Here is a 9,005-nt window from a genome sequence, read left to right on the forward strand (position 1 = left end):
GTGACGGGTAGATATTTTACCCGTCATTTATATTTCTCTTGCTCGGTAGGAATTAGTAGTTTCCTAGCTACATCCTGGAACGTAGCCATGATTTGGCAGCCGTCTTCTCCCTGCAAACAATAGCAACGCATCCAAATACATATCGACAAACACACTTGTAGGAGTACTCATTTCATCACAAAATTGCAAATATTACAAAGTTCAAACATATTCATTATAGAATTACAAATGTTACAAAGTTCCGATCAACTCATAATTATTTAAGACTTCACAACTTAAGACTTCTGTAGTGGAACTCGCCTTGTGGGCTGATAACATTAGACACCATGAACTCAGCGATTCATCGTCGAATATCCGAGAGTGCACCGGCGTCAAGAACACATACACTTGTATTGCTGCATAATTTAACGCGTAACCAATGTCATGTTACCATAGAATTAAACTAATTACTGAAATTAGTTATGAATAATCTTGTATTGAACTTACATTGGGGGATTTGATATTCTTTGCTCGGAGCGTGAGGAGCATGTTCCACGCAACATAGAATCCATAGGTGTTGCCCGGTGGTTGTTGGTGGCACTGCTGAAAAGAAGCTTTACTGTTAGATGAAAAGAGAAAAAAAAATAGCAACAGAGAATATTTGGTATTTTGTTTGGTAGCACTTACCGCGTACCCGGTCTTGTGTATCAGCCTACGATCGGCTTTCGCATCGTAGTCAGGTTGTGCTTGAAGGTACTTGTCGAAAGCCCTGCATAAAGAGGGATCAATTATGGAGCCTTTGAATGTTAGAAAAATTTAATATGTGAACTAAGATAGGCAGAACTTACATGTCAAGAAGTTGTTTTACAACGCTGTAATCACGTGATCTAAGTTTGCCTTTTGCAGATGTTGGTCTTGACGAGTCGACGTAGAACACCAAGTCCCACTCGAGGCAAATGTTAAGTAAGATCCAATGCCCACCGGTGTTGTGGGTGCCCATCAGGTACTTCACTTTTGAGTATTATTGCATTGCCCTGGCCACATGATTCGCAGTGTAGTTGGGGTGAAGTTGGATGACCGATATTGTAATGGCCTCACGGTCAAGAAATGCGACGGGATCCTTGTTCTTCCTTGTTTCTTTCATCAAGTGTCTACAGATAAGGACATAGTTAGATTCAAGTCTTAATGGTATTAATTAATGAATATCCAGTATCATGGGACTTACAATGTGAAGACCTGTAATAACGATACATCCAGGCCATCAAGGTTGAAGAGGTCGTATAAGTCATTGAAACCCACAATGAAGTAGCCGTCTTGATCACTTAAGAAGTGTCATCGTTTGTACTGTATGACTATGGACTGATCATTGCTGTCTCTATAAGCCTGTACGTAATAATTATGCAGGTCGATACATGCTTTTCCCGCCCTTGCTAGCTCATCTACTGTCATCAAGGGCTTCCCATTTTTGAATTTTGTGTTGGCCTGAGTCCACACTAGTGCAATGTCCGTGAACTTCTTCATCAGTACAACGGACTTCGACTTCGCCGGTACAATGGCCTTCGACATCTCTGGTAGGGGCTTCTTAGAGTCTTTCTTCTCGACCTCCTTTTCCTTCTTCTTTTTTGGGCTCTCTGGGGGAGACGATATTGGGTCTGGAAGCGAGGCTGTCGGATGCAGAGGAGAATGAAGTGAAAGCTGGCTTCTCTGGGGGAGGAGAAGGCAGTGAAGCTGCCTTCTCAGGAGGTGACCGGCACGTTGGCGGTGCACTTGGAGCTCGTCCAGACTGGGATGCACTGGAGACCACGATGTCACCTCTCTTCCACTAGATCCTTTGATGAAGAGCTTCACCGAGAGTTATGACTTCCTCATTAGGGGGGGGGACCTCCAACACGTGATCAGTGGCATTGCTATGTACCATATCCATCGTAACCACAGCATAGCCTGCACGTATCGGGACCGTATGTAAGATACGGACCCCTGGAAGCACCTGGCCCCTTGCAACTTCGATGTGATATCCACCAGGCCTGATTACAAGGCTGCAGGACGTGGGCCCTTCTAGCAGGTCGATTGTATCCGGCTTAGTCTCAGTAGCAACTACTTGTTGCTCGACCTCTCTGGAGGCGCAACTACTCTTCCCTGCAGCTCCAGGGCTAAAATCCTGTGGCATGGAAATCTCTATTCCCTTTGCTGCAAGCTGCCCCATGATGCTTGAGTAAACTTTCTGGATGATGTCCCGTGTCAATGCATCCACATCCACTGCATCCGACCTCTTCCTCTTCTTGTACATCCTGATGTCTTCGAAAAAGCCGTATTTCCAGCCCTGGGAACTTGATACATGTCCTTCGACCTGGGTGTTCCGGGTTTCCCAGCGCCGTTGTGAGAACATCACTTTCCTTGACCCCGGTGAAAGAACCTTGGCTGGCTTTGGCTGCCTTTTCTTTGACTTTTTCTGCAGCTGCTTGGGTTTCGCTGTTTCTGAATGTGATTTCCCCGCTATTGGACAGCTCACCCCTTGCACGCAAATATGATCGCAATCGTCCTGGTAATTGATTCCAAGGATTCTCGTGGCCTTCCCTGGCTAATTTCTCGTCCTCTGCTGCCATTTCGCCCTTTTCCTAGCGTAACCTGCAGCGCCGGTCCTGTGGTCATGCTTGTTCTTAGCCCGAAGCTGCTTCTTCTTCTCACTCTCCATCTTGAACTGCTCTGAGCTCTTCATCTGCACAAAAGCATCCCAATCTTCTAGTTTCAGGTGTTTGTAGCTCTCGTAGGGTGCCACCCCTTTTGCTAAGTAACGATTCACAAGCTTGCTCTTAAAGCTTCGGTGAAGTTTCGCGATCGCTTTTATTGTTACATTGACCGCGACGTTCTTTTGACGCTCGCTCATGTTTCCAGGGTACTCCAGATACTCCATGACAACATTATTGAACAAGTCCCTCTTCGCTTCTTCACTGAGGTCATTGAACTTAGTCATTATCGGCACCCTCTCCCGAGCAATGAGCCCTGTGACCCTCCGAAATCTTTTTAGGGCCTTTTCATCCATAGGCAGCCCATCAGCATCGATTCATGTGACGGTAACCTTGTCCGTTGGCCACTATGTTTGTGTCCTTGGCTTTCGGGCGCATGCAACACTACCAGCTGTCTGGCTTGGAGACTGCGTTGCCGCCATCTAGAGAGAGAAAACGGGAGTTGACATTAACAAAGAATATTCCTCTATTCAACAAGTATAAAATGTATTGACTCGCTCATATCAATACCTCTTTGGCGGGATTGTATTCTTTGTCACTTGCCCGACGTCAGCTCTCCTGATTCGGTGACGGGTTAGGGCTCAGGCTGTGATACTAGCTTTCGCAGATGCCGGAGGAGGACGTTGGGTGCGGGCTTAGGCTCCTATCTGCTCCATCTTGTGCTGGGGCGGCCTCTAGTGCTAGCATCCTCTGTGTTTTTGGTTTTTTAGGGGTGACAGTTCTCTTCATCCCCATGGTTTCTTAGAGGAAAAAAAAGGAATCAAGGTTAACGATTATGATCCAAATTTCACCATTGGCTCCAACTAATACCCAACGAACCTTATCATGCAACTAACATATATAAGTAACTGAAAAGTAACACTAATAGCAGATATACCAACAGTCCACCAATATCCCATTTCTTAAGTCACAAAAGCATATATAGGCTTTTTTTGAGCAAGGAACTTTGAGGATCAAATAACATACATTAAAATGCCATTGCTGATCCGATCTAGAATTGGAGAAGGCATTAAATTTTAATTTTGAAACAAACCATAACAATTTTCCAACTAGTGTCAAAACATTTTCATCTCTGCAAAAGGTGAGCCTAGCAAAATAGTGCATTGTGAAACAGTGATAACAAGCACCATATAAAGACCTGATGGCCTATCTTCTGCAAGAGCTAAAGAATCAAACCCCCTGGCTGAGGAACAAGGGAAGTAACAGAGGATAACCAAGATACAAACCCACCATATATCTTTAGTGGATCAAACTACAAGAAGGAAACAAAAGGAACCTTGAACCAACTTCAAGATATACCTAAAAGCAATTCGAAGTTGTCCTTCGGTGGATTAGTTGGGTTTTCTCTGTTGGACAATACCATTCATGCAAGAAATGCTTTAACCCTTAATTATCTCATGAAATAACAATATGATTCTCTAAGGGAGAAGGAGAAGGGGGAATTGATGCGTGAAGTACAACGACAACATACCAAGATTATCGGCCTCTACCCATGTTTTTTTTCCCGATTACAAGATAACATACATACAATACCGCTATGTACACCATACTCATATATCTATGAATACATTCCTATCACATGTCTAAAAATAATAACCTATACGTAAATATATATCAGTACTGTTCAATATTGTTTTCTCAAGGATAATGAAATCCTATGGACCATCTCCTCCTTGTGCACCATCAGAACGGCAAGAAATGAATTGCGCATGTGGACTGTCATATGGGTGTTTTTGGTTAGTTATGTTCAAATGATTATTTGAATGGGTGTTTGAAGGCAGTTACACACAATATATTACTGTTCCATCTTACCCTATGTGAAACTAAGTTTTGTTCATTATTTCTATCGGGCTATATACTGAAACATTGACATATTGTAGTACATCTGACTTGAGAGGTAATTTAAACTTGTATATAAACTACCTTGTAGATCATTTACTACTTCCTACATCCTACCATTCTTCTTCATTTGTTATCTAGCTTCATTGGATATGGCACACCTTGTAGTCCAACAATAGTAGTCAACTCATTAAGGGATCTAGATAAGTTTAATTTCTGCAACATGTTATCTACAGTATCTCTAATTTTGCATTTTAGATTATTGATATTGATTAAAAAATATAGTCTTAATTAAAGACAATTCAACGAATTTCTTACTACATAGTTCTTTAGATCACATCTCCCCATGTATTCTCAGTGGCTAAGAACAAATGTAGTGGCCGCAACAGACAAAGGATGTACAACACGGACAAGAAAGGAAATGCATTGGAATACCCACGGGGGGCGACGACGCAACGGCGCGTGGCGATGGTGACGGGGTCGGGAGGCGACAGCGCGTGGCGACGGGGTGACGGCGACGGGTTGATGGCAATGGGTGGACGTCAACGGCTTGTGGCGGTGGGTGGAGGACGACGGCGACGACGAACCCTAGCTTTGCGCAGGCAAAAAGACTTAGGCAAAACGAGACTACGCACGCAGGGGCTAGCTAGGGTTATATTAAAAAAAAGTCATCGGTGACAGGTGATAATATTGCCCGTCACCTTTTACTTCGACTCGGCCTGTACATATCAGTCATAGGTGACGGGTTATAATATTACCCGTCACCTATAATTATAACCCGTCACTTATTGTAAGTTAAAGGTGACGGGTTATAATATTACCCGTCACCTTTTACTTCGACTCGGCCTGTACATGTAAGTGATAGGTGATGGGTTGTAAATGTCAATCGTCACTTATTGTGTGTAAAAGGTGACGGATTATTAATACCACCCGTCACCATTTACTTTGACTTGGCCTGTACATACAAGTGATAGGTGACGGTTTATAAATGTCACATGTCACTTATTTACTGTAAAAGGTGACGGGTTATTAATATAACTCATCACCTATTGGAAGTAAAAATTCAAATTTTACATTAATAGTAAAAATTCAAATTTGACATTAATATTACGAATTCAAATAACTTTGAAACTTAAAATTCAATTTTGACATTAACATTAACAATTCAAATAACTTAAAAGTCAAATTTTCCATTAATATTACAAATTCGAAATTAATATTACAAATATGTCATTAATATTACAAATTTCACACTGAAATTCAAATTCGACATTTTCGTGCTTTCTTGACATGGATCCCTTCGTTATGGTCAGGGCGGATGTATGGAGTTTCCTCGATCGGCAAAAGGCGTGCCATGACTTCAGTAGCAAAAGGAGGGATTTCATTGAATTGATTGAACTTCTCCTCATCAACGACGTTTGCAACTCCGACGATGCGTCTTTTTCCAGCGAGAACCACATGGCATTTCTTCTTTGTTGTGTCAGTCACATAAAAGACTTGGCGAACATGTTTAGCGAGTACGAAGGGTTTAGACTTGTATCCAACATGTGTGAGATCAACGTTAGTGAACCCATACTTGTCATTAGTGACGCCCTTTGCCCCATGTACCCAACGGCACTAAAACAGGGCTACCTTGAATCCCATGTAGTTCAGCTCTCAGATCTCCTCTATTTGACCATAGTATGTGCCCCTCTGCATGTCATTGTCATAAGCTTCTATACGGACACCACTGTTCTGGTATATGCTCTTCTCATCTTGGGCAACCGTGTAAAATGTGTATCCGTTTATATCGTACCCTTGATATGTCATAATTGTGTATACAGGGCCTGATGCCAGTTTTTATCAGAGCACTTGTAGGAGTACTCGATTGTCTGATTCGATCTCAAAACCAAGTCGTATACCTTCGCCTATGTTGTCTCGCAACCCAAGCTTCAGTCTGCCCTAGATTCTCTTCAAGCAGCATCTGCTTGTGCTCATCGACATATCGGCACACTTCGCTCATTTGTTGCAACACGAGGAAATGAGCTTGGTCGTAAGCCTTCGGATCAGGAGTTATTGCCATCTTCCCCAGAACTCCCACACCTGCGAGCCTCCCCTCATGGCGAGACTTAGGCACGCCAATTGGGTTATTTGGGTCAATGTAATTAACAGACCACTCCAATGCCTCCTCTGTCGCGTAACCCTCCACGATGCATCCCTCAGTAAAGGCTCGATTCCTTACGTACGACTTGAGAATGCCCATATATCTCTCGTATGGAAACATGTGATGCAGGAACACGGGGCCAAGGTAGTGTATCTCCTTCACGAGGTGAGCAGTGAGATGTACCATGATATCGAAAAATGATGGTGGGAAATACACCTCAAGAATTCATAGAGTCTCAAAGTGTCTTCTTTCTAGCTCCTCTAGCGAGTCTGAATCGAGCACCTTTTGTTCAACTGCATTGAAGAAAAAGCACAGGCTTAGGATAGCCTTGCGAACTATTATTGGGAGGATGTTCCTAATTGCTACCGCAAGCACTGACGTCATCATCACATGGCAATCATAGGACTTCATCATAGCGAAATTCATTTTTAGCTCTTTCACCGAGACAAGTCTTGTGATGTTGGACGAGTAACCGGAGGGAATTTTCACACTGTGCAAGAACTCACAGAATTCTTTTTTCTCCTTCCTGGAGAGAGCGATAGCTATTGGGGGTAGGTGTTTTCCTTTGTCCATATCTTGTGCATGGAGCTCCGGCCTTAAGCCCATTTCTTCAAGGTCAGCTCGTGTGTTCTCATGATCCTTTCCTTTTACCTTCATTTGGAGCAATATACCGATCAGACTCTCGCAGATATTCTTCTTTATATGCATGTTGTCGATAGAGTGACGAACATCTAATTTTTTCTAATACTCTAGCTCGAATAGTATTGATTTCTTGTTCCACATTCCTAACTGTTCATCATCCTTAGAGGATTGATTTCGGTTGCCAAGGACAACATTGATATTCTTAACCTGATTGTGGACATCTTCCCCGCTGAAATGCCTCGGAGGTAATGCTTTCTCCCTTGTTCCATCAAACTGCTTGTACACTATTTTCTTTGAGTTGTTCAATCTCAACTTGCATGTGTCATCTAAGCAATGGGGGCAGGCTTCACCTTTTCTTTTACTCTGATCTGACAAGTTACGAAGTGCTAGCAGATCATTGATGGTGACAAACAACATGGCGTGCAAGGTAAAGTACTCTTGCTTGTACTGATCCCAAACCTTGACGCCTTCCGACCAGAGTTTCTTAAGATCATCGACTAAAGGCCTAAGGTACACATCTATATCGTTGCCAGGTTGTTTCGGTTCTGATATCAAGATCGACAACATAATATATTTCTGCTTGTTACAAAGCCAAGGTAGAAGGTTGTAGATCGACAATACAACAGGCCAGGTGCTATATGAGGTACTCATGTTACCGAATAGATTCATGCCATCCGTGCTCATAGCAAACCTAATATTTCTCAATTCTTCGGCGAACCAACCGAATGTGGAATCAATGATTCGCCACTGAGTGGAATCTGCTGGGTGCCGTATCATTGTGTCATTCTTACGACCCTCCTTATGCCAACGCACCAATTGGGCCTCCTTTTTGTTGGCAAACAGACGCTTCAAATGGGGAATTACAGGAAAATACCACACCACCTTCCTAGGACCACTTTTACTTTTCTAGCCTTCGTCCCCGTCACCACTGTCATTTCTACGCTTATATCGATGGGTTCCACATACGGGGCATTGATCCAGCTCTGCATACTCTCCATGAAACAAGATACAATCCTGCTTACATGCATGTATTTTTTCTATTTCCAGTCCTAAAGGACAAATTATCTTCTTCGCGTCATAGACGCCCTCGGGCACCAAGTTCCCCTCCGGTAGCATGTCCCTTAGCAGATCTAGCAATGCTTTGAAACTCTTGTCAATCCAACCATGGGTTGCCTTTAGCTGTAGAAGCTTTAGGTTCCCAAAGATCCGCGTGTACTTCTCCTTACAGTTGGGATAAAGGGGAAATTTGGAATCTCGCACAAATTCCTGGAATTTAGCAAACTCACCATTGTTATATTCGTCGTGCCGCTCAACATCTCGCACCATCTGATCCACATTCTCCACAAAATCCTCGAGATCATTATCATTCAAACATAATATGTCCTCATCCCTGAGATCATGATCCATTTCATCGGGTGTAAATCTTTGATTTACACTGTCGGCATGGGGGGCCCGATCCATCTGTCTCTCGTTAAAGCCTTCTTCACCATGCTTGTTCCAACATGTATAATTCTCTTTAAATCCACGCATGACCAAGTGTGCATGGATATTGTCTGGTTTCGGCAACTTCTTTTCATTCCTGCAGTCGCTACATGGATAATACATTGCCGTTATACCATGATCTTTCATATCCGCCAAGGCAGCACTCATGAAATGCT

Source organism: Phragmites australis, chromosome 24, assembly GCF_958298935.1.
Source record: "Phragmites australis chromosome 24, lpPhrAust1.1, whole genome shotgun sequence".
In the NCBI taxonomy this organism is placed as follows: Eukaryota; Viridiplantae; Streptophyta; class Magnoliopsida; order Poales; family Poaceae; genus Phragmites; species Phragmites australis.